This window comes from Camelus dromedarius, chromosome 12 (assembly GCF_036321535.1).
Source record: "Camelus dromedarius isolate mCamDro1 chromosome 12, mCamDro1.pat, whole genome shotgun sequence".
Classification (NCBI taxonomy): domain Eukaryota; kingdom Metazoa; phylum Chordata; class Mammalia; order Artiodactyla; family Camelidae; genus Camelus; species Camelus dromedarius.
In genome coordinates, this window is record NC_087447.1 from 47,789,139 (window position 1) to 47,816,729 (window position 27,591).

General features: G+C 44.9%; 1 protein-coding gene across 2 annotated transcripts in view; it reads left to right on the forward strand.

Moving 5' to 3' along the window:
• The first annotated feature begins 15,966 nt into the window (after positions 1 to 15,966).
• P2RY2 (purinergic receptor P2Y2) overlaps positions 15,967 to 27,591 on the forward strand; it is a 38,880-nt gene continuing 27,255 nt past the window's right edge. For both annotated transcript variants that reach the window (XM_064492685.1, XM_064492687.1), the window contains exon 1: positions 15,967 to 16,476. The gene's annotated coding sequence lies outside the window, so the exon portion shown is untranslated. The remainder of the gene's footprint in view (positions 16,477 to 27,591) is intronic.

Genomic DNA, 27,591 nt, shown 5'->3' on the forward strand with positions numbered 1-27,591 from the left:
GAAATTCAGGCACAAGTAACAAGCCTGTGGGCATCACTCTGGACCTGGACTGGGATCCCAGTCTCTGGGCCTAGGATGAGTTGTTTGGGAGCTGGGTCTGGCTGCAGATCAGAAAGCAGGGCCCACCCCAGCCCAGGGGCCAGGCCCGTGGGTGGGTCCAAGCTAAACCTCCACACAAGGGTCCATTGTGGTTGCTCAGCCTGGCCCTGAATAATGCCAGCCCTTCCGGCTCCTGGAAAATGCTTTCCGTCTGGCAGCTCCTGGAGCGGCCTGTCCTTGGCCAAGGCACCAGGCCCACACCCAGGCCTCTCTTGCCCATTGGGGAGCTTGGACTCCAGCAGCTCAAAGCTGTTGGGTCCAGCCTCTATTTCACAGCCAGTTTCCCTGAAGCTCACATGTGGGCAAGGGCCAGAACAACACCCCAGGACCAGAACCCAGCACTCTGGCCTTTTTTTCAGCTCTCATTGTCCACAGGAGGCAGTAGGGTTTAGATTCAGAGAGGGGAAGGGGCTGTCCCATTACACAGCTGACTGTGGCAGAGTCTGGGTGAAATGACTGTACCCAGGTGGCTGCTTGCCCAATCTAGTCCTCTCAGGAGATCTGGGCTCACTAGGTTCAGCTGTGTCGTTTTGCAAGGATCACTGTTCATCTGCATATAGGGGTTAGGAGGATCCCCACTGTCAATCCAGCCCTGACATCCTGAGCTTTTAAATCAGGCGTGGCTGCACTGGATGGGATGAGAAGCAGCTCTGGAATCGGAGGGTTTGACAACCCTGCACCATCTCTGCTTGCCGGACTGCACCAGGGCCAGAGGCTCTGGGGCCCCCGAGGCTTCCAGGTCTTGCCTGGGCTGACAGCGCCACCTGGGGCCCAATCGGTGGACATGAATCCCACTGGGGATGCTACCGCCAGCCTTCGGTTATTGAAGGACCTCTGTGCTGCTGCCCTTGGTAGGTGCTGGGATGAAGAAGGGATTCTGGTCCCAGACATGGGGGAGGAAGCCCGCTAAGAGTGACCACTGGGGATGAAGGGCTGCAACAGCAGAAAGTCCGGGATGGAGGAGGAACTCAGTACCACAGGGCCATGGAGGAGAGCAATTACCATCATCCCAACCCTCATTGCCTCTCCTCTGGGCCAGGTCCTGGGGACCCTCAGGAGTCAGTTATGCCCTAATGGAGAGGAAGGAGGAAGAGGTGGGACCCCAGGGATAGACATTTGGAGCTGAGTCTTGGAGAATAATAGTAATTTTCCTTGTGAATAAAGGTTATCCTAGACTCAGGGAACAGCCTGTGCAAAGGCACGGAGGAGTGAGCTTGTGTGTGTAAGCTTGAGGGTGACAGGACTGAGGGGGAAGAGGAAGTGCCAGGATGTGAGGCCAGGAAGGTCACGGCCCAGGGGACCTGTGGCCATCACAGCTTCCCCACAATTTCCTTCCCCCTACTCTCACCTTCTGCTTTGACCCCTGATGCTGGCAGGTACAGAGCCCCTGCCTCAACCCCCATCCCTCTGAGTCAGGGTACCCAGCATCAGAGGTCCTGATTCCTGGAGCCTCCCCTTTCCCTCAAGGCCAGGGGTTAGGTCAAACTACACACAGACTGATCTTAGGAGACTTAATCATGTGACCTCACTGGCCTCCAGGGAGCCCAGGTGCCATCCTTGGATCAGGAGAAGGATCTCTAAGCAGTTACTGAACTCTGGTCTCAGGTTCCTCTACTCTAAAACGGGCGTAATCATAGTGCCCACTTCATGGGGACATGGTGAGGATTAAATGAGAAAATACATATAGTCACTCATTAGCATGTTGCTAACATGGGTTGATATCAGAAAGAGGATTTTTCCCATTGCCCATCCCTCTGGGTACATCCCTTCCAGAAAGGGAAGTTGGAGGGCTTCAGACTTGGCCGTCTGGTCTGCCAATCCCCCAAGCTCGGGTCTCTTTCTATTTCCCTAAGCCCAGAGAGGATCTACAGTGGGTGTGCCCAGCAGGGCTATTTGTTTATTGTGTTTCTCTCCATGCTTTTCTTAAAATAAAAATATTCAAAATCAAAGGGAAAAAAAGAGTACAATGAACATCCGTGTGCTCCTCTAGATTCAGCAATTAATGATTTGCCTTATTTGCCTCATTATTTTCTCTTTTTAAAAAATAGAACCATCTGAAAGTAAGTTGCAGATACCATGACACTAGATGACACCCATGCCTAGGCATGCAGCTCCTGAGATTAAGAACATTTTCCTGTATAGCCATAATTACAATTCTAAGAAAAGGATGAATAATTCCATACTGTCACCTAATACCTAGTTCAAATTCATATTTCTCCCAATTTCCCCCAAATGTATTTTACAGTTATTTTAGGGGAAGGCTGGGGAGGGATGCCATCCTTGTTCACAGGATCCCATCAATGTTCACTCGTATTTGGCTGTTGGTCTCTTCATTCTCTTTAAAACCAGAATAGGTTCATTACTTTTTTCTCCCCCAAATAGGAAAAATTATAAAAGAAAATAGTCTGTAATCTGACCACCTTGAGCTATCCACTGTTGGCATTTTGGTATATTTCCTTCCAATTAAAAAACATTGAGTGTGTATGCATTTTAAAAATAATCTCTCTATTGAGATAAATTCACATATCATTTAATTCACTCATTTAAAAGTATACAATTCAATGGCGTTTAGTATACTCACAGTATACATAATCGTCACTACACTCAACTTTAAAACATTCTATCACCTTAAAAAAAAAGAAGTGCTATGCACTTTAGTGATCACCCTGCAGCCCTAAGCAAACATATTTAATTTTTGTCTCTACCGATTTGTCTATTCTGGACATTTCATATAAATGGAATGGTATAATATGTGCTATTTTATTACTTTTTTAATGCAGTATAATATATTCAAAGTTCATCTATATTGTGATATGTATCAGTACTTCATTTCTTTTTATGGCCAAGTAATATGCATCGTGTGGATATACCACATTTTGTTTATCCATCCTTCAGTTGACGGACATTTGGGTTCTTTCTACATTTTGGCTATTATGAATAATATTGCTATAAACATTTGTGTTCAAGTTTTGTGTAGACATACATTTTAATTTCTTCTGGGCAGATAACTAGGAGTGAAATTGCTAAGTCATATGGTAACTCTATATTTAACTAAGGAACTGCTAAGCCTTTTTTCAAAGTAATTGGCACCATTTCACATTTCAACCAGCAATCTATGACATATATACGTGTCATTTTTCATGTTATGGTTGTTCCACTGGGGAGAGAGTCTGCAGGGCTCCTCACGCCATCATTCCAGAAGTTGTCCACCAGCTCATGACTTTTTATTGCTGAGTAATATTTCATTGTATGTACGTGCCACAATTTGTTTATCCACTTATCCATTGATGAACATTTGGGTTGTTTCCAGTTTGAGGGCTATTAAAAACAAAGGGGCTTTGATTATTCGTGTACAAGTCTTTGGACATATGCTTTCGTTTCTCTTGAGTAAATACCAATGGCTGGATTATATAGTAAGCTTATATTTGACTTTTTAAGAAATTGCTAAATTGTTTTCCGAAGTAGTTGTACCATATTACATTCCTACCAACAGTGTATGAGAGTTCTAGCTGCTCCATATCCTCACCACACTTGATATGATCAGTCTTAAATTTTAGCCATTCTAATAGGTGTTTAGTGGTATCTTATTGTAGTTTTAATTTGCATTTCCCTAATGACTAATAATGTATTTGAGCATCTTGCATCTATGTTAATGAGAGATAGTAGTCTGTGGTTTCTTTTCTTGTAATGTCTTTGTCTGATTTTGGTATTAGTGTAACTCTGGCTTCATAGAATGAGTTAGGAAGTATTCCCTCTGCTTCTAGCCTCTGAAAGACTTTGTAGAGAATTGGTATAATTTCTTCTTAAATGTTTAATAGAATTTACAAATGAACCCTTCGGAGCCTGGTGCTTTCTGTTTTGAAAGGTTATTAATTTTTGATTCAATTTGTTTAATAGATATAGGGCTATTCAAATTGTCTATTTCTTTTTGTATGCAAATTGTGTCTTTCAATTTAGGCTATCAGATTTGTGGTCATAACTGTTCATGATATTCCTTTATTACGCTTTTAGTGTCTATAGGATTTGTAATGTTGTCCCCTCTTTCATTTCTGGTATCAGTAATTTATATCCTCTCTCTTTTTTTCCCATGGTTAGCCTGTCTAGTGTTATATCAATTTTATCAGTCTTTTCAAAGTACCAGCTTTGGAGTCATTGATTTTTCTCTGTTGATTTTCTGTTTTCAATTTCATCTCTAAATCTTATTATTTTTTTTACTATGCTTCCTTTGGATTTAATTTGCTCTCCCCCCCCCCCAGTTTCCTGGAGTGAAACAGATTATTGATTTCAGATCTTTCTTCCTTTCTATTATATGCATTCAATGCTATAAATTTCCCTCTAAGCAATTCTTTCACTGCATGCCATAAATTTTGATGTTCTGTTTTCATTTTTATTTAGTTCAAAATATTTTAAAAATTTCTCTTGAGATTTCTTCTTTGACCCATGCGTTGTTTAGAAGTGTCTTATTTAATTTCTGTGTACATGGGGATTTTTCAATTATGTTTCTGTTATTGATTTCTAGTTTAATTTTATTGTGGTCTGAGGACAAACATTGTATGATTTCTATTATTTTAAATTTGCTACGGTGTGTTTTATGGGCCACAATGTGTCTATCTTGGTGAATGTTCCATGTGAGCTTGAAAAGAAGGTATATTCTGCTGTTGTTGGATGAAATAGTCTATAGACATCAATTATATCCAGTTGATTGAAGGTGTTGTTAAGTTCAACTATGTCCTTACTGATTTTCTGCCTGCTGGATCTGTCCATTTCTGAAGGAGTGTTGAAGCCTCCAGCTATGACAGAGGATTGATCTATTTCTCTCTGTACTTGTACTAATTTTTGCCTTTTGAACATCTTTCCACGTGCTTATTTGCCATCCACACACCTTCTTAGTGAAGTATCTTACTGAAGTATCTTAGTGTTCATATCTTTTGCCCAATTTTTATTGGGTGGTTTGTCTTCTTATTACTGAGTTTTCAAAGTTCTTTATTTTTTAAATAGTTTTGTTTTACTTTGTTTTGTTTGTTTTTTGTCTTTTGTAGTTCTGAATACAACTCCCTTTTTGGACAGTGACTTGCAATAGTTTTTCCTGGCCAATGGCTTGTCTTTTCATTCTCCTATCAGTACCTTTCAAAGAGCAGAAATTGTCAGTTTTGATTAAGTCCAATTTATCAATATTTTTCTTTTACAGATCATGTTTCTGGTATTGTATCTATGAACCCTTTGCCTATTCAAGGTCAGAAAGATTCTGTTTCTTTGGTGCTCCTTCTTTCCAATTTTTGGTTCACATTGTATGTATGGTTTTATGTGTTGAATTTTTTCCCAAAAACTTAAAAATTTTTTTTTAATCTATGGGAAATTTTAAAGAGTAGTACCATGCACACCCATGTATACTTCATCTACAGTGCCTCAACTGTTAACATTTTGCCACATTTGCTTTATCTCCATGGATAGCTTTTCCCCCCAGAAATGTTTGACAATGAGTTGCTAAATTTTGTAACACTCATTTTTTGCAAAGTCTAGGCAAGCTGTCCTGGAAATATTCTTTAAAAAGTAGCAACAGCCACGTGTGTCATTTACTACAGGCACAAAGGCAGCATTTGCCCAGTGTGGAGGACTTGAAAAAACAGGAGTACAGAAGAAAATAAAACTGCCTCCTCCCTATGATCCTAGGGAGGCCATTTGTCTGAAAGGTGGGTGGGGAGGACACACAGGTCTCAGAAGCAAATCCCTGATTCCCACTGCAGCCCCCAGTCCTGGGGCCACTTCCTACAGAAGAGCCCTCTCCTGGGAGACCCTGATCTCCCTATGTGACCTTGAGTCAGTTCAGCGCTCTCTGGGCGAGCCAGTAAAAACAGATACGGTGGCTGTTTGGCCTCCCTGCCAGGAGACTATTTGTATCTTTACACAGTAACTTCCTATTGTGAGAAAGCTAGGTGCCTCTCCCTCCAAGACCCAACCCTATTCCTCCTGTCCTTTAACCCTTCCCTCTTGCTCGCGACTCATATCCCAGCTGCTTTTGCCTGCAATGTCAGCCTCCTCCTCAACCAACCCTTCATCCTTCAAGGTCCAGCTAAGTGTCTCTCCCCTCAGACCTCCGCCTACATCATCCCATGCTTAGAGTCAACCTTGCATCTATCTGTTTCCTTGCAGCAAGTTACTTACCTGCTGTGGGCCAGGCCTGTGCCAGAGGCGCCTTCACACTACTCTCTCACTCAATGCTCATGACAGCCCTCAAGAGAGGTTATCACGGCCATTTCACAGATTAGGAAACTCATTCTCAGCTCATTGGGCAAGGTCAATCACCCTGAATTAGGGCAGAGCCAGGCTTGCTCAGGCCGCCGTCTCTGCCTATAGAGGTATTAGAGCTGTTGTCTGCAACCCCAGCGGTCTGTGTGCAGAGGTCAGGCCTATGTCTGATGTATCTGGGATCTGCACTCTACCCTCTCCCCCATCTCCATGACTCTGAATCTGCCTCTTGCTTCAAAGTCTGTCTAGCTGTGGAGTTGCCTTCTCCATGAAGCTTTCCCTGATTTTTACTGAAAATGATATTCCCCTCTGGATACCCCTACACTCTAAAATCAGTGGCCTAATTCTTCTGCCTTTTCCATCCCCACTTAGACCTCACCTCCAAGTGCCTGAGATTCTGCATATGGACGTTTAATCAGCTTCATTAAATACATTTTTAATATTTTATTTTAATTTCTTTGCATTATTTCTCTTTATAACATTTACTGATTTTCTTTTATCTTCTTTTATATTTTTCCCATCAAAGTATGTTCAAATTGTCAAAAATTTAGGAAAGAATAAAAATCATGCAAAATTGTCCACACATAAACCAAACTAACATTCTGGTAGATTATTTTTTAGCCTGACTTCTGTAGACATACATATTTTATAGAGTTGAGGTCACACTGTATAAACAGTTCTAAAGTCTACTTTAAAAAAAATCTAACATTACACCAAGAACATTTTCATGTCATTAAAAATTATATGGGTCACACCCACTAGGATGGCCAGAATATAAAAAAGACAGTAACAAATGTGGCAAGGATTTGGAGAAATTTGAACCACAGGACACTGCTAGGGTGAATGTAAAATGGTGCAGTCCCTCTGGAAAAACAGTCTGGCAGTTCCTCAGATAATTAAACATAGAGTTAACATATATAATCTAGTAATTTCATTCCTAGGTATATATTCAAGAGAAATGAAAGCATATGTATACACAAAAACTTATACATGAATGTTATTAGCAGCATTATTTATAATAGCCCGAAAGTGGAAACAACCCAAATGTCCATTAACTAATGAACAGATAAATAAAATGTGGTCTATTCACAGCAGGGAGGAAGTACTATACAACATGGATGAAACTTGACAACATTATGCTATGTGAAAGAAAGTCAGACACAGGGGACTACATAACATATGATTCTGTTTTCACTAAATGTCCAGAATAGGCAAATCGACAGGGACAGAAAGTAGATTTGTGAGCTGAGTTGGGGGGAAGGGGAGGTTTGGGAGCACATGAGGAGTGACTGCTGATGGGTGTGGGGTTTCATTGGGGGGTGATGAAAATGTTCCAAAGTGGATTATGGTGACGGTTGCAAAACTTTGCAAATATGCTAAAGCCATTGCATTGTGCACTTTAAGTGGGTAAATTGTATGTTGTATGGATTATAGGTCAATAAAGCTGTTATAAATAAAAACAAAAGAACACCATAGCAGCATTTTTAATGTCTCTAGACACTGTTCCTTTGCACAGCTGCATCATAATTTATTTAGATTTCTATTGTTAGACCTTTTTGTTTTCTATTAACTCCTTTGTTTCAAAACATTTCAAACATACACAAAAGTGAATTGAATAGCATAATGAACCCCTGTACCCATCACCCACTTCAACAATTATCAGTACAATTTTTGCTTCTACAGATGAAGATTTGGTGAACATTCTTGTGCATAAATCTTTGTCCACATTCCACACTGCTTCCTTCCATTTATACTACATTCAATTCAGTTCAAACCACTTCCCTCAAAGCCTTAACAATGCACTCTCAGCATACCCGAGGGATGTGATGAATCAGACCCTGCCTCGTTCCTGGGAGGCTCCCAGTCTGGTGGGGGAGGTAGGTATTGGATTGGAGTGACCAGTAGGGGCAGGGCCTGTGTAACTGAAGAGAGTCCTCACCCTGTTACCCAAGAAGGGCACCCCACACACTGGAGTCAACTCCACCCACAGAACCTGTTTTCCTGATCTCTGCCCAGGCCTGTCTTTCTCCCTTTCTACCACACAGAGGCGCCAGAGACAGAGTCTTTCACAGCCTCATGAGGAAGCTCTTCCATCAGCAACGCAGGTGGGCCCTGTGCCCCTTTTCCAGGTGACCCTGGTTTGGTGATGGCCCTCTCTTGGCCTTAGGATCCTTATGGAGTAAATGAAGTATGTGAATGCAGTGAGCCATCTGGACTCATCAATGCTATAATTCAGTCTCCCACCTTTAGCCAGCTCTCATCAGCAGTGTGTCCTAGGCTCCATTCCCCAGCACCTGCTTCTGAGGGGTCCAGGGGATTCATCTGAGTGCCCCTCCATTCTGGGTACCAGGAGAGACTAATGCCCACCAAGGCAACTTCCCACTTTTTGCAGAGGCCTGCAGGAAGCAGGTTATTACTCTAGGAGTGACTCGGACAGCAAACTTGCTGGCAATACTTGGCTAGTGGGTAAGAGGTCTGACTACTGATGCCTCACAGCTGCCCATGCTGGGAGCCACTCAGGTGAAGGCAGCATCAGGGACACCACGGCTCTGGGAGCAAGGTTAGGACATGGGTGGAGGAAGAGAAAATGAGTCACCAGGAGCTTACAAAGGCCCGACCTAACAGATGTCCGGCCCAGCCCAGAGGAGACTTGGCCCCTAGTGGGCACTGTCTGTAGAGGACCAGGAGGACTGATGTGTCTGGCATAGCTAAGGGCTGAGTCAAGGGACAGGGTGTTTGCTTTCCTGAGAGGGCTTCTCCTGAGTTGAGGAGGGGTCTCTAGCCTTGCAGCCTTTCCTGTCTCAGCCAATGCAAGAGGAGTGGTCCAGGCTCTAAGCTCTGTCTGGATGTCTGTCTCTCTCTAGGGGTCTTGCTCAGCCGTGAGCTCGACTCCTCCCTGTTGGCCGTGCCCCTGTTTGTCAGAGGCACTCCTCAGGATGTCTCCTTTTAATCCAATGAGCTGGCTGCAACCAGCCAGGCCAGAAGCCACTCCCCAGAATGCCAGGCAGTTCAGTCACCAGGATGGGGTGGCGGGAAAGAAAGGCCAGCTCACCTGAGCTGGGCACCTACTGTGTGCCAGGCTGGCCCTGTGAGCTGCTTTGTACACATTATCACATTTCTTCCTCACTGCAGCATAGATTAATTTCACAGAGGAGAAAGTTGAAACTAGACCTAGCAGTGTGAGGACTCAAGCCCAGGCTGGTCTGACTCGTGCCTGTGTCTCCTTCCTCCTCCCTACCTGCCTCTTCAAAAATTTTTTCTTTGTTATTTTTGAGGGGGGTAATTAGGTTTATTTCTTGATTTTTAGAGGAGGTACTGTGGATTGAACACAAGACCTCATGCATGCTAAGCATGCGCTCTACCACTTGAGCCCCACCTCCACCTGCCTTCTGTACACGCTCTTATCCTTGTGCACTGACTCCCACCTCACCTCATTTTTGCTGCTGCTTCACTCCTGCACTCATCCAAGCCCACGCAATTGCACACGTGCTCCCAAGCTCACATGCACCAAGGTAGGTGCCCTGACAGACGCATGCGCACACACATAGCTCAGCCCTGACCGCAGCCCCAGCTGCCACTTAACAGCCTCGATAAATGACCTTGAGCAAGTCACCTGGCCTCAATTTTCTCATCTCACCAGACTTGTTATGAGCCTTAAATAAAATACCATGTAAACTTGTTAGTACCTGGCCTGGGCATAGAGCTCAATAAAGGTTGGCTATTTTTTAAAATGTTATCTAATTTCATTATTATTGTGCTAGTACATCTTTGTACATTCTCTACACATGTAACAAGTCACAAGCTGAATACTCAGGGGCACAAGGATTGCCAAGCACGCCTGCACACCCACACAGACACCCAGAATGAAACAATCAACCACCTGATATATCGTATGCCCACGTGCCTGTGCCAGGCTCTGCTGGGGTCAGGGTGGGGAATACCTGGGGAACAGAAGACGGGCAGCCTGGCCTTGGGTCCATCCAGGCTGGCTGGGAAGTAAGATTTATGATCAAAGTAGTCTGCAGACCGACGGCTCTCAGCAGCAGCTGCGGCTGCTAACAGAAGTGGCTGTTGGGAGAGAGACTGAGGGAAATAATGCTGCCTGGTCCTGCCCTCGCGTTTTCCTGTTTAACCAATCTGGGACCTTGTTAGAATCTTGAAGAATCTCACGTGCTGCCTCAGACCTCCTGAGTTAGAATCTGCATTTTAACAAGATCCTCAGAGCTCTAAGCAGAGCTGAAAGAAGTGCACAGAGCTGCTGTTCCTAAGTGGGAGGGGCTGGCTTTGGGCCTGGCCCTGGTGTCTCCAACCTACTCCCGTAGCAAGCTGGTATACCTACCTCCTGGCTCCTCCTCTGTGCTTGGAAGTTGGTGCTAAGGTATGAGGTTATCCAACTCAGTCTTGGGAAGACACACTGGCTGCCTCAAACTTGCTCTTGAAAAATATCAATAGCGAGGTCCTTCCCTGGAACCTCCCAGGGTTCTGATGGGATGGGGGATGGGAGCTACATCAGGACCCAAGCAACTGGCAGAGGGTGCCTGCCCTTCAACCCTCCTCCTGAAATGTGTCCATACTCATTTGTGACTCTCCCCACCCAAAATCATGGTAGAGTCACTGCCAGAGCTCTGACTGACGTCTCCTGCCTTGAGAGAAGTTTGGGCTCAGTCCCTTGGGGCCACTAAAGCCTGACACCTGGGTCAGTGCCCCCTCCCTATCCCTGTTAGGGCTAATTTTAGGGCTGTCTTGACAGCTGCCTCAGCTCAACCTGGGTCAATTCCCAGCCACTCAGTGTTAGGGTCAATTGGGGTCAGTTGGGGAGTGGGCCAGGCCAGCCCCAGCTTTGGCTGCCACAGATGAAACTAGAATTCATACCCCCTGGCCACCATCTCTACTGCCTAGAGAGCCCCCTCAGTGCTGACCAGTGGGAGAATATGGGAACTGGTCCTGCTGTCAGCCTGGCACATGCTCTACAGACAGATAAACCCAACCCAGGGAACCCTGGAAGTCACAGAGATCAGAGAGCTCAAGATCTTGAAGACCCTCTAACTCAGCACCAGGACTGCAGAAGGCAAAGGGCAGAGGGACTGAGGTCTTGGCTAGAGCCACACAGCTAGTAACAGAAGTGTTGGGGCTGGAGCCTGGGCTTCCTGGTGTCTGGCTAGGTCCTGTGCCCTGTGGCACCAGGGCTGGGTAGAAAAGCAGAGGGGCCCAATATCTAAAGTAGCTGATGAAGGTCAAGCCCAGGTGGTGGTGCCTCCCAGCGTGGAGGGTGCAAGAGAGGGGACTCTTCTCAGGGACCCTCCCTGATGCCAACCTGCCACAGACTTCTCGAGCATCCTGTGCTGTGTCCAGAGGGTTCAGGAGCAGATGGCACCTGGGATTGTTGCTAGAGAAAGGATTTTAGCCTCTGAGGAGAGAGGGATGGGATTCCTTTCTCTGTCACCAACATTCTAGTCCTTGGTTTTCTCCCTGATGAAATGGATGTGGTGATATATAGTCACATGCTGGCTGGGAGGGACAGAGGAGATAAATGGAGGATGGAAAGTGTGCTGGGAACTCAGAGCATGCTGAGCCCACAGGGCTGCTCGGTGGCTGGGGACCCAGGCTCCTTTGGGGAATCTGGAGTCTGAGTGGCTCCTGCAGTCTCCACCCCAACTACCTCCATCCCCACCCTGTCCTCCACCGGCAACGTTGCAAGAGGAAAGGGGAAAAGATCTTGAAGCCGACCTGGGCAAGAGGGAGGGGAAATGCAAGCAGGGGCCACAGAGGAAGCTGTGGTTCTCCTCCCTCCCCAACTTGCAGTCTTTGCTCCTTCTGCTCCCGCCTCCTGTCATTCCCTTCTCACTGTTCCCTCCTTCCAAATCCCCCTACTTCTCTAGCCCTTCTCTTCCTTTCTCCCAACTCCTCTAAGTTCCCTCACCCTGGATCCCTGTGCCCTGGCCCTCCCGGTTCCCAGGATCTCAGGTCTGCCAGAGAGAGTGAATGCGCATGCGCACACAGAGCTTTGCTGCATGTGGCTGCTGCTCAATAAATGTTTAACCATCCACCTTCAATCCATTGTGAAACAAGCCTACGTGTATATAAATAAACAGACAAACTTTGACGCTAAAACACACATACGCACCCTGAGAAAAGCCTTGTTTATCTATCCTCCCTGAATAATAAGTTGACTCCCACTGTGGACTCTCCAGGTGGTTGAAGGTGAAAGAATCTCAGTGTTAGGAAGGAGAGAGCATTCCAGATGGAGGGATCGCCTTGAACCAAGGCTAGGGGCTGGAAGCTCAGCAGCCAGTGGAACAGCAGTGCAAGATGAGCTGGTGAAGTTGGCAGGGTCCAGATCATGAAGAGCCTCTAGTATCAGGCCAAGATACTGACTTGGTCCTGAGGGCAGTGGGGAGCCATGGAAAGGTTTTCAGCAGGAGAATGACAGGGTTGGATTTGACTCCATTAGGATCCCTCTCTGGATGCTGCATGGAGCATGGATTGAAGGCAGAGATTGAAGGAGCCCTCTGCTTTCAAGGTTCAGGTGAGAGAAGATGAAGTATGAACACAGGTGAGACTAATAACGGTGAGAAGTGGGCAGTTCCCGGGATATCACTGCGGGATGACCAGGGCTGAGGGCAGGATTGGAGGAGGGCAGGGAAGGGGTGAGAGGAGGCTCTGTGATTCTCAGGATCCTGGCCTGGGTGGTCAGCTGGCTGGAGGTGCCCTCACTGAGGTTGAGACAGGAGAAGATCCAGGGGAGAGATGCAGAGCTCCCCTTTGGACATAACAGGGAGATGGTATGACTAGAGGTGGAGATGTCTAAACTGGTCAGAGGGCTGGGGCCAGGCCAGCCTGGACAGACCTCTCTAAGTAACATTTTCTCTATGACTTTGAAGTGTTCCAAGTGCCCCAAGACAGTCCCTGAGGCCCCAACCACCCATGGTCTTCAAAACAGATGAGGTCCAGATCATGGACTTGAGCCCCAGGCAAGGAATAGGGTCAGCAAAGGGCCTGACCAGGATAAAGGGAAGGATATGGGACCTAAAGATCAGGGATACCCCCAGGGTATAATATCTAAACAGAGGTTGTGGTTGGCAAATTTCCCTATCAAACAGACCTTGAGAAGGATGGGACACCAACGTCTTGTTTCTTCAGGGTTTTGAGATTACTCAAGGGAGCTTTGCTGCTGACAGTCAAATAGGCCCATAAACATTATCAGAGAAGCAGAAGGTACATTTATGAGAAATATCTGCACATCTGAGGGTTGGGGACTGCAGCATTCTGCAGCGTGCTCCTCACAAGCTGAGATGTCACAGGGGCAATTTCCTTCCACCAAGGCTCACTCAGCACCTACTCAGTGCCAGGCACTGTTCTAGGATCTCAAGATAGTGAATGACTATGTCTAACACAATAAACTAACACACAATATAATGTCAAGGAGGGAAAAGTTAGATGAAGAAATGCAAAGCAGTGTAGGGGTGGGCAATTTCAACAGGGAGCATGGAATGACCATTTGATAGAAAACCCTTGCCTGTGGGCCCGATTGGCCAGCTGATTTTGATCAAGTCCCTGCCCCCACCCCCACCCCCTACCTCAGTTTCCTCATAAGAGTTGAGCTAAGTCACCTCTGAAGGGCCTGAGGGGGATGGCCAGGCAACGAACTTTCAGGAAAATCAGCCTCTCCCACGAAGTTCAGCCCCACCCACTGACTCCAGTCTGTGAGACCACCCCGCCCACAGCTCCTCTGGGCAGCGAGCCCAGCAGGAGCCGAGGAGCCCAAGGCCTCAGTACTGCTCTAGATGTAGCCTGGTAGGTAGAGGTGACTCACCTGGGGGTTTCAGGATCCAGGAGACTGCCTGGGGTTAGAGGAACCTGAATGCTCCCTGCCCTCCCTTACCTGAGAGGACTTTGGCCTTTCCTAAGCCCCAATCCCCAAGGGTCCTTCTGCTCTCCAGGAGGCCCAAGTTACAGCCAAGTAGTTGTAAGGGGCCCAAGGGCTTGCCGGTGCCTGTCTCCTCTGGGCCTCAGTCTCCCAGTCCATGTACGTGGGAAGGGATGAGACTAAATAATCTTAGTATCTCTTCCATCTAAATTCTGGCTTTGGTGAGTGTGTTGCAGGAGCCCCATGACCTCTCTGATGGCTGCCAGAGGCTCAAGGCAGCGGTGAGTGGCAGATTCTGAAATGGGAGTGGGGAAAGGTTTGCCAGGTTTAGCAAGTAAAAATTTGAATTTCAGAGAAACAACAGGTAACTTTTTAGTATAAACATGTCCCCAATATTACTTACACTAAATGTTCATTATTTGTCTGAAACTCAAATTTAACTGGGTATCTTGTATTTTACCTCGCAACTCCAGGAGGGGAAGGTGACTGGAGCTGGGACTTCAACAGAAGAAGGTCCTAGACTCTCAGATGACTAGAACTGTGGCCACCTACCTGGCTGCTCTTATCCCAGAGTGCTGTCAGACTCACTGTCACAGAGCCATTCAATCAACCAAGCCTCTTCTATGCAGCAGGTGCCAGACCCACAACAGTGATCAGGCCAGACACAGCCCTGCCTCCATGGAGCTCACAGTCTAGTGGGGAGACAGACACACAGTCACAAAACATGAGGACAATTACCCTTTCACTGATGAGTCCACGTGACCGGAGGCTTCATGCAGGTGGGGCCCTACCTGTTCTGTTTTGTTCAGGCCCTACTACATAGCAGCCTTCAGTCAATAGTAGTGGAAAAAATGAAAGTGCTGAGGGAGAACAGTGGAGAGAGGGCCTCTCAGGAGACCTTCCGCATTGGAGCTCGGAGTAGGGCCTTCCAGATAGAAGGAAGAGCACAGGGGAAGGCCAGGTGTGTGCAATGAACTAAGGGAGAGGGGCGTGGCTGGCGAGGAGGATCAGCGCAGACGAGGCTGAGAGCCTGCCGAAAGCTCCAGTGCTGTGGCCCCGGGACCTGGGAAGGCTTAGCATCGTGATGTGCCCTTGCTCAGAGCGTGGCCTGACCTGTGAGAGTCTACATTTCCAGAGGGCAGCGGCTGGGTCTCTTCTCTCATGCCCTCCAGGACTGAGCCAAGAACCCAAAACTGAAGATGGATTGATAGAGAGCTGAGTGATGGGTATGGCTGCTCCCGGCTGGCTGGGAGGACCAATCACACTCAGGGCATCGAGTATTGCTGGGGCAGTTTTAGTAAGTAATCGCAGTCACGCAGCAATATCAGATAAGCCGAGTGGCTTTCCGCCCCAGATGGAGGCCCCTATTGCTTTCAGCATCTGTTTGCTCAGGTCCCTTGGCGGCCATTGTCTGGGACAGTGCAGTGTCAGTGACAGGTGATGTCTACCTACCAGGCACCGAGCCCCAACTGAATGAGCCAGGCCCCCTCCAGACACCAGCTCCAATGCCCAGATTCAAGAAGAAAATTCAGGTGCTAGGAGATTAGGGGTTTAGGCTAAAACAGGATTTTAACCCAGGTTTTTCAAATTTTGATCTTTGCTACTTATGCTGCGGATGCCAGCAAAGCTGTTGCTTATCTGTGAACTCTCCAGTGGCCTTTACCCAAAACAATAAAAGAGTAAAGGAAGCAGGAAGGCAGGGATGAGGCTGGCTTCTTCTGGAGGTTCACTGGCACGTTCCTGGGGTGCCCCACCCTTCCTCCAGCCTGAAGCCCTGCCCTACCCTGAGTCATGAGTCTCCAGCACACTTAGGGCAGCTGGGCCCCTTGCACGCACGCAGTTTTCCTCCTCTGTGGCCCAGGCTCACACTGTACTCCCAGGCATCACCTAGGAAAGCTCCCTCAAGGTATTCAATGGCCACAATCCAAGCCTACTTCTGGGCAAGATGCTTTATGGGTTTAGGGTGTGCCATGTCTCCTCTGCTAGACTGTGAAGGCCTGGAGGAGAGGGGCTTTCCATTTTTCTCATCTGTGTGCTCAGTAAGCACCTACTGCATGCCAGGTGCAGTGCTGGGCACCAGGATACCATTGAAACTGAAATGCCCGGAAACTTCCAACTGCTCTGCCATGCTGGCTGCTCCTGGGTGTACCACCCAGGCCTCTTCATGGTCCATCAACTAAGGGGCTAGTGTCTGGTGCACCAGGGGTGCTTCAGGAGCTGAGGCCACATCGACCCACCTCCTTGGACTTCCCTGGCCTCTCAAGGTAAGTACCAGGTACAGGGCAAGGCCTCACAGGGGTGGGTGCGGGGCAGTGTTCATGATGATTCATCTGCTGATGGCCCAGGAGAACGTAAAGTTCTGTTGGGCACAAATGTGCCTGAGGCCTTGAGAGCCATTCTGTGTCAGTCTCCTCACCGGTAACCCTCAGAGTCAAGCTTGGCTGAGTAGAGGCCTTTGCTACCCCTTCCTTTTCTCCCACTGGCTCCAGGATCCAGCCGGCTCTCTCCCCTCACCACCTTCTGTGTCACTTATGGACTGGTGGCCTTGGTGGCAGGTGCCACTTCCCTGGAGCCTGTGGACTCCTCATCAGCTCCATCTAAGAACCCTACAGGAGCCTGAGACCTTATACAGGTTCTGTTCTAAGCACATTACATGAATTATCTCATCTCATCCCCCAACAAGCCTATAAGATAGACAATATTATTATTTTTATTTTATTTGTGGAAACTGAGGATTATAGAGTTTAAGTAAATTAATAAGTGATTAATCAGGATTTGAATCTAGGGTTGTCTATTCCAAACAATTCCTCTTAACCTCTACAGTGCCCTTCCCTGCATTTGTGCTTGAGGAAGGCCTCGTTCAAAGGCATGCTTGATATCCTCATGTGACAGATAGAGGAGTGTTTGCTCAGTAGAGAAGGAAATAGCCCCTGAAAAATGGGTGGGAGCATCTATGGATATTATGTGGGATTAAGGTATCGTTCTGCTGATTGATTTAGAACATAACCATCAGGCCTGAAGACTACGCCTGTGGAAAGGCAGTGAGGCGTCTCATCTCAGGTTCTTCCTGGTGTAAGTCCCCTGGGGAGGATGTGTGGTCCAGGGCCTGGAAAGCAGGACTGCTGTGGGGTCCTAGGCTACGGAAGAGAGATCCTGACTCTCTTAGTTTGAATTTTTAAAGATATTGGTGTCTACAAGGGAGCTCCCAAGCCAGGAAGAGGCTGTTCAGGAAATTGAAAAGCAAGGTCGCCATCAGGGAAGCCTTATTTTTCTCCCTGGGGTCAATTAGCACCTGGAAAACAAATGACACCTTTTAAAACAAATGGTTTAGTAGGTCACACTTTGTTCCCCCATTGCCATCCAGGTCTGAACAGCCTTGTTACAGCCTTTGTAAAGGTTTTAAAACGATACATTTTTTTTTAGGTAATTAAAAAAAAGCTTTAAAGAAATCAACTTTTAAAAAGAATAGTTTTCTATTTACAGAGAAGTTGCGAAGATTGTACAGAAGATTCTCATACACTCAGTTTCCTTTGTTGTAACATCTTGTATTTGTCACAACTAATGAACCAATATTGGCACGTTATTATTAACTAACTAGAGTACATACTTTATTCGGATTTCCTTAATTTTTACCTGATGTCCTTCCTCTGTCTCAAGATACCTCCTCACATTTAGTTATCTTGCCTCCCTACCTTCTTGCTGGTCTGGACAATTGCTTAGACTTTTCGATGATCTTGACAGTTTTGAGTGGTATTGGTCAGGTATTTTGCAGACTAGCTCTCAAGTTGTGTTCTTCTAATGTTTTTCTCATGATTAGACCAGAGTTAGGAGTTCCTGGGGGTAAGACTTCACAGGCAAAGTGCCAATCTCATGACATCAGATCAAGGGTTCATTCCATCATCGTGATTCATAGCTGTGATGTTAACCTTGATCACATGGCTACTGTTATATCCATCAGGTTTCTCCACTGCAGAGTTACTAAGGAGATGCATTCTGTTCTGTACTAATCCAGCTCACTAAGAAGGGAGGGGCAGCATCCCTGGAAGTCTGCATGGTGGTGATCACAGTAACCAGTGAGAGAATCCACAGTGAGGAAGGTGGATCTCAGAGGGCAGCCCCCTCTTAGCTTCAAAGGCTTTGGGCTCTACCAGCTTCAACAGGGAGTAGGTCTCATTCATCTCTGAGTCCCAGATCCCCAGCACGAGGCTGTCTGCTGAATGCATTGGATCATTGGATTTTTTTTTTCTTTTGCAGATGTATTTTTTAAATTAAAGTGAAATTCACTTAACATAAAATTAACCATGTTAAACTGCACAATTCAGTGGCATTTATACATTCACAGTGTTGTGCAACCACCCCCTCTATCTGGTTCCAAAATGTTTTCATCACCCCCAAAGAAAATTCCATCCCCATTAAGCAGTCACTTCCTATTTCCCTCTCCCCCTCAGTCTCTGTTACCTATTCTGGATGTTTCATATAAATGAAATCATATAATATGTGACCTTTTGTGTTTGGCTGCTTTTGCATAGAGTAATGTTTGCAGGGTTCATCTACACTGTAGCATGTGTCAGAACTTCATTCCTTTCGTGGCTGAGTAATACTCCATTGTATGTATGTAGCACATCCTTTCATCCATTGATGGACAGCTGGGTTGTTTCCACCTTTTGGCTATTGTGAATAGTGCTGCTATGAACATTCATAAATATGTATTTGTTTTAGTATCTGCTTTCAATTCTTTTGTGTATACCTCTGCACGACTGGATTTTTAAAGAAGGTGTTATTTCTTCACAGGTTTTCAGGATGTTGATCAAACTTATGCAGCAGCTCAGGTTATGGACCAGGACCTGTGGGAAGGGGATCTCTGTCTTGGGCTCAGTTCAGGTTATCATCTTATTATTAGGTTGGATAAAGATAGCACACATGTATCAAATTCACCCACAAGAAGTCAAGAGGAAGGGTTAAAAGCGACAATTCAAATACATAAAGCGGGCAAAGTATCAAGTCTTGCATTAGGTTTCTTCAAATGATTATCCAAGCACAGGATGTGGGCGAATTGGTTTACCAAAAATAATGCTAAAAAGAGCTCAGAGTTGGAGCTGACCGCAACTCTACATGAGTCAAAGGCAATGGCTACCAAGCAAGCAAATATAGGAGGCATTAACAGAGATATACTGCGCTCTCAGCCAGACCTACCTGAGCTGGGGTCTCTCTGACATATTGAGCTGTGCTCTGGGTCAGGAGAAAATGACCAAACTATGGAGTCCTGGAAACACAGGTCATATGACTAGTGAGCAGAGGATTAAAGTGTAAGCAAGGGGGCTGGAGCAGGGTCTTTGTTACCTGGGGTCTGCAGGGCTGGTACCTGGGAAAGAAGGTTTTTTTCCTACCAGGGAGTGAGCAAGCCCCCTTCCTTTTAGGGTAGGGCATATGGAATGAGCAGGGGAAAGATTCAGAAGGACATCAGGTGTGCCCAGGTGACTGGGGTGGGGGGGTGGTCGGATGACTGCCCTGAGGTGTTTCAACAAGAAACAAATTTAGCCTAAGGGGGAGAGGTGGGCAAAGGGAATGAACCTCCAGAGGGGTTGGTTTTGTCTCTTCACCTCCACTCTCCTTCCTCTCCTCCTCCTCTGTCTCCCTTTTCCTCCAGGCTGGCACCTAGGACCATTCTATCCTGGGAAGAGAAAGCAAAATCTCAACACAAATTAAGGATTTTTGTTAGAATGATGAGCTCAATTCAGCAGGGTAGAATTTTACTGGCTAGGTTGTAAAAATCCGGGAAAATGTTTGTGCCATTATGGTGAATTAAAAAAAAAAAAAAGCAGAGGATACAATTGTGTATACATTATGACTGGGTTAAAACGCATAGAAAGCTGGTATAAAACAATCCAAATCTTGACATCAGTTATCTGTGTGGATCAGAACTGTTAGAATTTTTTATTTTGTGTTTTATATTCTTCTGCATTTTTCAAATGTTCTGTAATGAGGAGATGTTATCTCTCCAATCAAGAAAAAAATCCAGAACATGAAAATGAATATATGTATATTCGTGTATGACTGAAAAATTGTGCTGTACACCAGAAAGTGACACAGTGTTGTAAACTGACTATAACTCAATAAAAAAAAATTCTGAAATAAACTCAACCTCGGCATGAAAAAAAAAAGAAAAAGATAAAACCCCAACTATGTTTAGTACTTGAGGACATACTTAACAGGGAAAGCTGTGGAGTGCTATGGAAGCAGTGCCTGCAGTTTTCACGTGGCTGCTTCCTGCCCTGCCCTGGGCTGGCTGTATGGCACCTCCCGCCCCTGTCCCCATTCTCAGTGGTTCTTCTGGTCCCTTGGACCTCCCCACACAGGGCCCCGTTCCCAGCAGGCACTTGGGAAACTTCAGTAAACACATGATGTTTTGCTTGAAGAGTCATACAAACAGGTGAATCTAGAGTAGAGAGGAGAGACCTAGCTCACTCTCAGATAGAAAAGATCCCAGGGGTGCGGAGACCACCAGATGGGTGCAGCCAGTAGCGCTGAGCCATTGCAGATTGGAGCAGGCCTCTCCTTTCCTGATGGCCCTGCAGTCAGCCATCAGCCTGGATGGACCCTAAGTCCTGAGGAGCCAGGGGCAATGTGTGCAGCTCATGTGGTCTCCAGACATCACCAAGTGAGAGCCGGGATTCACTGATCACCTCCTTAGTGCTGCCCTGGGCTGACTCTTTGTGTCCATTAATTTAATCCAAGCAGGCCCACCAGGTCAGTGTTGTTACTCCATTTTACCTACAAGAAAACTGAGACTCAGATTAAGCACCAGGTCCCACAGCTAGTGTATAGTGAAATGCTTTTAACCATTGTTGCCCACAGCCTCAAAATAATCTACAACACTTCAGCTTTCTGCTTGGTGAAATGGCCTGTCTCTTGTCCTTCTTGGCCTTGATGCAGCCCCATTGATGGTTTGGTTATTGCATGTGATGACACTTTAACTGTGGCCTTGGAGAAAGGACCTCCTGCTCACTTCCTCATCCCTCAGGGATGGCAGAGCTGGAGGTAAGAGTTGCAGAGACCCCACTCCTACCCCGACCTGGCTCTGGTGAGCTGTTCTGGGCCCTGGGGTGGTGGAGTCTGTGTGGCCTTGAAGATATAGAGGGGACCCTCAGGGGAATCATATAAGGCAGGTCTCAGGTCCCAGGTTGGGGTGAGTTCCTGTTGCCAAGGACACTGTGATCAGAACCTGGACAGGACAATTGGGATTCCATGAAAGAGCAGCTGGAAGTCATGACCACAGAGGGCCTTTCTATCCTTCAGATTCTAAGATTCTACAACTTGTAAGACTCTCAGATATTGACAGGGTCAGGAGGCAGTGATGAGACAGTGGGTTGGTGCCTTCTCCCATCTGGTCAGATGCTTTCAGAGCCTTAGCCTACCCACAGGGACATAACCATGGGCATCCTTGCCACATTCCAAGAGTGGGACTGTTGTTTGTGTAGCTGCTAGTAGGACTTCTGCTGGGAGTCAAAGACACTTGCCCCTAGGGGCCGAGACATTGCACTCTGGACAAATTCAAGAGACATTTTCAGTCATGTGTTGGGGAGAAGGGGTTGTCTGGGCTGGGCACCGTGGATTCAGTGAGTGATCATTCAGTCCCTGCCCTTGGATGGAGGTGGACAGACCCAGAGTCGGGGGCTCAATGCTGAGGTGGAGGGCACACAAGGGATGCAGAGCCAGAGGGAGGGTTCCTAACTCTGGGGACATATACCCAGGGACTTTGCAGGGCTGGTTCTCTCCTCCTTCAGTTCCTCCAGCAATCTATGGGGCCCAATCTGGTGGCCTCAGAATAGCCAGTGGTGTGCTGATGCCCAGGCCCCAAGTACACTGAGTCATGGCAGCCCAGCTCTGGTTGCTGGACATCAGGAGAGAGTCACAGCTGCCCCATGAGGCCCACTGGGTAACTGAAACGAGACTGACGGTTTGTGGACATTGAGCAACTGCTGGGCTTCCTGAAACTTCAAGTTTCTTTCTGAACCACTCCCCGTCTTCCTCTTTCAGGGTCAGGCTTGGGGCTGGGCAGTATCCACAAGCCCACATTCACTTATTTATTCATTTAACAGTCATTTGCTTACCACTTCCTTGTTCCTGTCTGTCCTGGGCTTGGGGGCCTCAGAGAGACATCTATGAGGTTTTGCCCTCTTGGGTTCCCTGGCTCAGATAACAGTACCACCATCTACTCCTGCAGCCAAGGCAGAAATCCAGGCATTAATCTGGACCCTTTCCTCACTTTCCCCCTCCCCCTGCCCCCCCTCCTGTTCTCCGATATTGCCCTATCCTTCCCCTGTCACATTTATTATCTTTTATTGTAAAAGCTCCAATTGTCTACCTTTGCCTTCAAGACGGAATGAAGGCAGAGACTGTGTCTGTCTTGTTTTCTGCTGTATTCCTGGCACCTGGCACTTAGTAGATGCTCATTAAACATTATTGAATGAATTAGTAAGTCCCTTTAATTCCATTTCCTTAGTATTCCTTGGATCCATACCCTTCTCCCTATCCTTAGCCACAACTTTTGTTCAGATCTCATCCTCCACCCAAACTACAGAGCAGCCTCCTTATGGCACTGCCTGCCCACCTCCCCGATTCAGTTTATTTTCCACACCACAGCCAGACTGCTCATTCTAAAGTGCCCATTCACCCTACTCAGAATGCTTCCCAGCTCCCCACCACTCACAGAAACACAGCCACATTTCTGGGATGAAAAAAAAAATTGAAGTAGATATGACTGATCATCCCACTCTCTACTGCTTGTGAAAATAATCAGGAAGGAAAGCAAAAATACAAAAACTTGCTGTGATACTATATACACTAAAGATAAGAGACAACACCAACGTGAAGTGCAAGGGAGAAATTGCACTAACTAGATGGTAGACCGGAACAGATTGAGAAACACATTCTTGGATGACACATTGCTTCCTCCTCCCTCTGAAACAGAATAGCGTGTGTCATACTGTGTCATTAGCTGACCATGTGTCCCCTTCTCCCTTGACTGCCAGCTCCCTATGGACAAGAATCATTTCTAACTTCTCTTGGTGTCTCTGGCACCTAGCACAGGGCTTGGCACATAATAGGCACTCAGTACATATTTGTTGAATGAATGAATCAGAGGATTAAGTGAATTAATGAATGAAGAACTAATGGTTCCAAAGTAAGTAAATTAGACTAATTCCCTCTGCCTACTGTTCTCTTAGGGACTCAGGGGCAGCACTGACTAGGTGGACCTTTGGCCATCCCTCAATGACTCAAGATTATCTTCTAAGCCAATCAGAGTGGTTGAGGGCACAGATTCTAGGGTGAGAAAGCCATGGTGGAGTCTGGCTCCTTCAGTGAGATTGGCAAGTCATCTAACCTCTCTGTGCCTCACCTTTGTCATCTGTAAACTGAGGATAGTCATAACACCAACTTTAGAGGGCTGTTGTGAAAACTGAATTTATGCCTGTGTGTGTGTAAATTTAGTGTATATCTATTTAACGTATATATATAGGTATATATAAATTTACATGTATATTCTATACCATATATTATACAATATATACTATATATTTATATCTAAATATAGATATAGATAGTGATATTTAAGTGCCAGCTATTATTGATGATGATGGTGATGACAGTTCTCTAATCCACCCCATCAGCTTTTCTTTTTCTGTGTCTACAACATCTGTCTCGCGGTGGGATTGAGACTTCCACCATTATTAAGCAGTGCAGCACACAGCTGGGAGGGGCAGGAGGCGGTGCCTTGCCTGGCTTTCTCTCTGCTGTTGGAGAGAGAGTGAACAAAAACAATCCATATGGGACCTGTGGAAAGATCCTACATACAGAAGGAAGAAAATCTCTTAAGTGATTCAGATAAAAGAAAAAGAATAAAACTCTAAAAGTCATCTACTGAGTAGTCTCAAAACAAACACTCACACAAGGAAGCTTTGATATAGTGGTTATTTGCTGGGTGCCTCTCGAGTGGGCAAAGGATGTGAATAGACAGTTTACAGAAATGGAAATGCAATTAGCTCTCAAACAAGAAAAGATGCTTGTCTCTCTCATAAGAGAAATGCAAACCCAAACTAGAGGGAGATGTGATTTTTCTACCTATCAGATTGGCAGAAATCCAAGAAATCTCACAGGGAAGCCCTTGTGAAATCCACTGTCAAGATTTTAAATCCTTTGGGGATTTCACTTTGAAGAATTCACTCTTCCCTCCCTTTCAGCCATGTTGTTAAAGTGAGATTTCTTTCACTCCAGCTCCAAGGATGGCTGTGAATCCCTGAAGCCCACTAAGTTTCTCATCATCCAGAAGAGATTATCAAAAATTGGGCCAGCTACTTAGGCACTCTGAGCTTTGTTTCCTTGTCTGTAAAATGCAGACAACAGTAGGGACTCATGGAAAGCAGCCAGCACATTCTGTAGCACATAACCAATAAGTGACACCTTTTATTGACTTTAGTAATTGGATACATATGACTTTAAATATATGTGTTCGACAATCTAAGGCTTATAGAATTACAAACTAAAGCTCTACTTTCTAAATCATTATAGAAGATAAAAACAAAAAAAAACATAGAAAGTGTAGCAAGAAACAGAAAAACAAAGCAATAAGGAAGCACAAAAATAAAGATGTAAAATGAGGCTATACCAGTTATGGAATGAATGTAAATAAATTATGCTATGCTATTGAAGGCAAAGATTCTCACAGTTTCGGGTTGTTTTTTTTTTTAAGTCTCAAGTTTAAAAACAAAATTAAATCCTTAAAATACACAGAATGTACAAGGATATTAAAGATATTCATGTAAAAAATGAGATGAGTATCAAAAGAAAACATAGGCAAGAGATCTTGGAGAAGGAAAGGACTTTGTAATTATGGCTCAAAATCCAGAAGCCATAAGAGAAAAGATTGATAGATTCAACCACAGAAAAATAAAAACTTCTACAATTAAAAAAGAAAAGTCAAAGTAAATTCAAAAGACAAATGATAAATTGGGAAAAATCATTTTTAACTCAGACAACAGAGGGATAGATAATCTTCCTAAAATCTAAAGAGCTAATAGGAATGAATAAGACCTTGAACCTAATAGAAAAATGGCTAAAGGATGTAATAGAAAAAGAAATGCAGATAGATCTTAAATAGCTCCTTTGTTATGAAAGATGTGCTCAAAATAAGAGAAATGCAAATTCAAACTACACTGAGAAATGATTTTTCACCTATCAGATGGGCAAAATTCCAAAAGTTTGCTATCACAGTATTGGCAAGGCTATAGGGAAATAAGTTCTCTCATTCAGTGTTGATGGTAGGGTAAATTACTACAACCCCAGCGACGTGCAATTTGGTAGTGGTTATCGAATTTGCAAATGCACAATCCTTTTGATCTAGTAATAATATTTCTGTGAAATTTTCCTACATGAACAAAAAGTATGTACATATTCATTGCAACATTGTTTGCACTAGCAAAAATTGGAAACAATCCAAATGTCCACCAACAGAAGACTGGTTAAATACATTTCTGGTACCCTAGAAAGAATGAGGAAACTTGTACTAATTTCGAAAAATCCCCAAGATACAAGTAAGTGATAAAATGTAAGGTCATGTGTATTATAATGCTATGTTTGTGTTTTTAAAAAAAAAGGAAAATAAGTAGAAATATTTGTGTTTGCACAGAGAAACTCAAGGATACACAAGAAACTATAAAACCACCTTCCAGCTTAGGAGTGAAGGGAGGAGTGGGAACTGGGTAGATGAATGGTGGGGAATGGAGGGAGACTTTTCTCTGTATATCTTTTCCCCTGTATTTCCTATATTTTCAATTGTTGAAACATGTAAATATATTACTCATTCAAATTTTTAAGTAAAAAAAAGACAAAGAAAATTTACGTTAAAAATACCATAGACAAAGCTATGTTAGCTAAGTGCAAAGTAGGGGATGGTAATAGTGATATAATAACAAAAATTCTCCCTCTCTCCGTTCAGAGACAGCCCGCACTCTGTCTATGGAGTGTGTACCTACTTTTAATCTGAGCATCCAACCCCCACACCTCGTGGCCTTTCTCTTGCCTTTCAATGTATCTCTCTGAATAAATCTATCTTTACTCAAAAAAAAAAAAAAAAAAGAACAAAAATTGTGGCTAAAAGCATTAAATGGGATAAAAGTATACTTTTACTTATTAAAAAATATACAATCCATAGTGAGGAAGACATAGTGAATCATAGAACATCGACATTGATTAAGTATAAATAGAAGGAGAGGTTAATATAAATAAAGTATTCAGAGAGACTTTATCTGTCTGATAGGTTATATAAGCTAAAAATAAATATATGGATATACATTATTTTAAAATACATGTGTGCATGTACATATAGAATACAACTAGACTAATAAAACATCAAAAGATGGCTCCTATAAGTGCACACGTTGCCTTTTAAAAAATCCATAGAACACATAAAAAGTAAATTCTAAAAAATAAAATATATACAAACTACAGACTTTAATTAAACCAACGTCCCCTATATACCTGAAATAAAACTAGGCATTCTAACACAGGTTTAAACAATTAAAAGTAACAACACCTAAGCCTAAATATTCCCCTAAGAAGACTTTTTATTGGGTCAAAGAGAAATTAAAAATTCAATTGCCAGCCATTTATAAAATAATGGTAAAGAAACTTTACATATCAAAATGTACAATATGCAACCAAAGCTAAATTTAGAGGGAAATCATAGCCTTAAATGCTTATGTTATTTAAAAAGAATGACAATAAACAAAATAGGCATCCACTTTAGAGAGCTTGTAGAAAAAGAACAGAAAAGCTATCCCAATGTAATTAAAGGGAAGAAAATAATAAACAAAAAAGCAGGATTACTTAGTAAACTATAGAAGTGAGAAATAAATTCAGGTGTATTTTAAAGAAGCAAACAAAAAAATTCCATAATGTGTCTTATGAAACCCGTCATGACTTGGCCCTTGCGGTCGATCTACCCCTTGACACGGCCCCCAACACTCAGCTCCAGCCCTTCTGAATGGATCCCTTGCAATCTGAACTAAATAGATTGATTTAAATAAAACGTTTGCGAGAGAGCTTGTTCTGTGAGCTCTTGTTCTTGCTTACCGCTGTCATCCACAAGTCAAGTCCACCTGTCCTTTAAAGCCCAGCTCAATTGCCCCCTCCTCCAGCAGGCTTTGTGGATCCAGAATACAGCAGAGTGGCATAAGCCCTGCAAGAGAATGGGTGAGTCCTACACTGGGGACAGAGTGTTGGTTAAATCCCACTGTGAGGGTGAAGAGCTGCCTGGGGGAGGGGACTTTGAGCTGGTTTGTGAAGGAGAAGGGATTTTAGCCTGTTCTCCAGGACAAAAG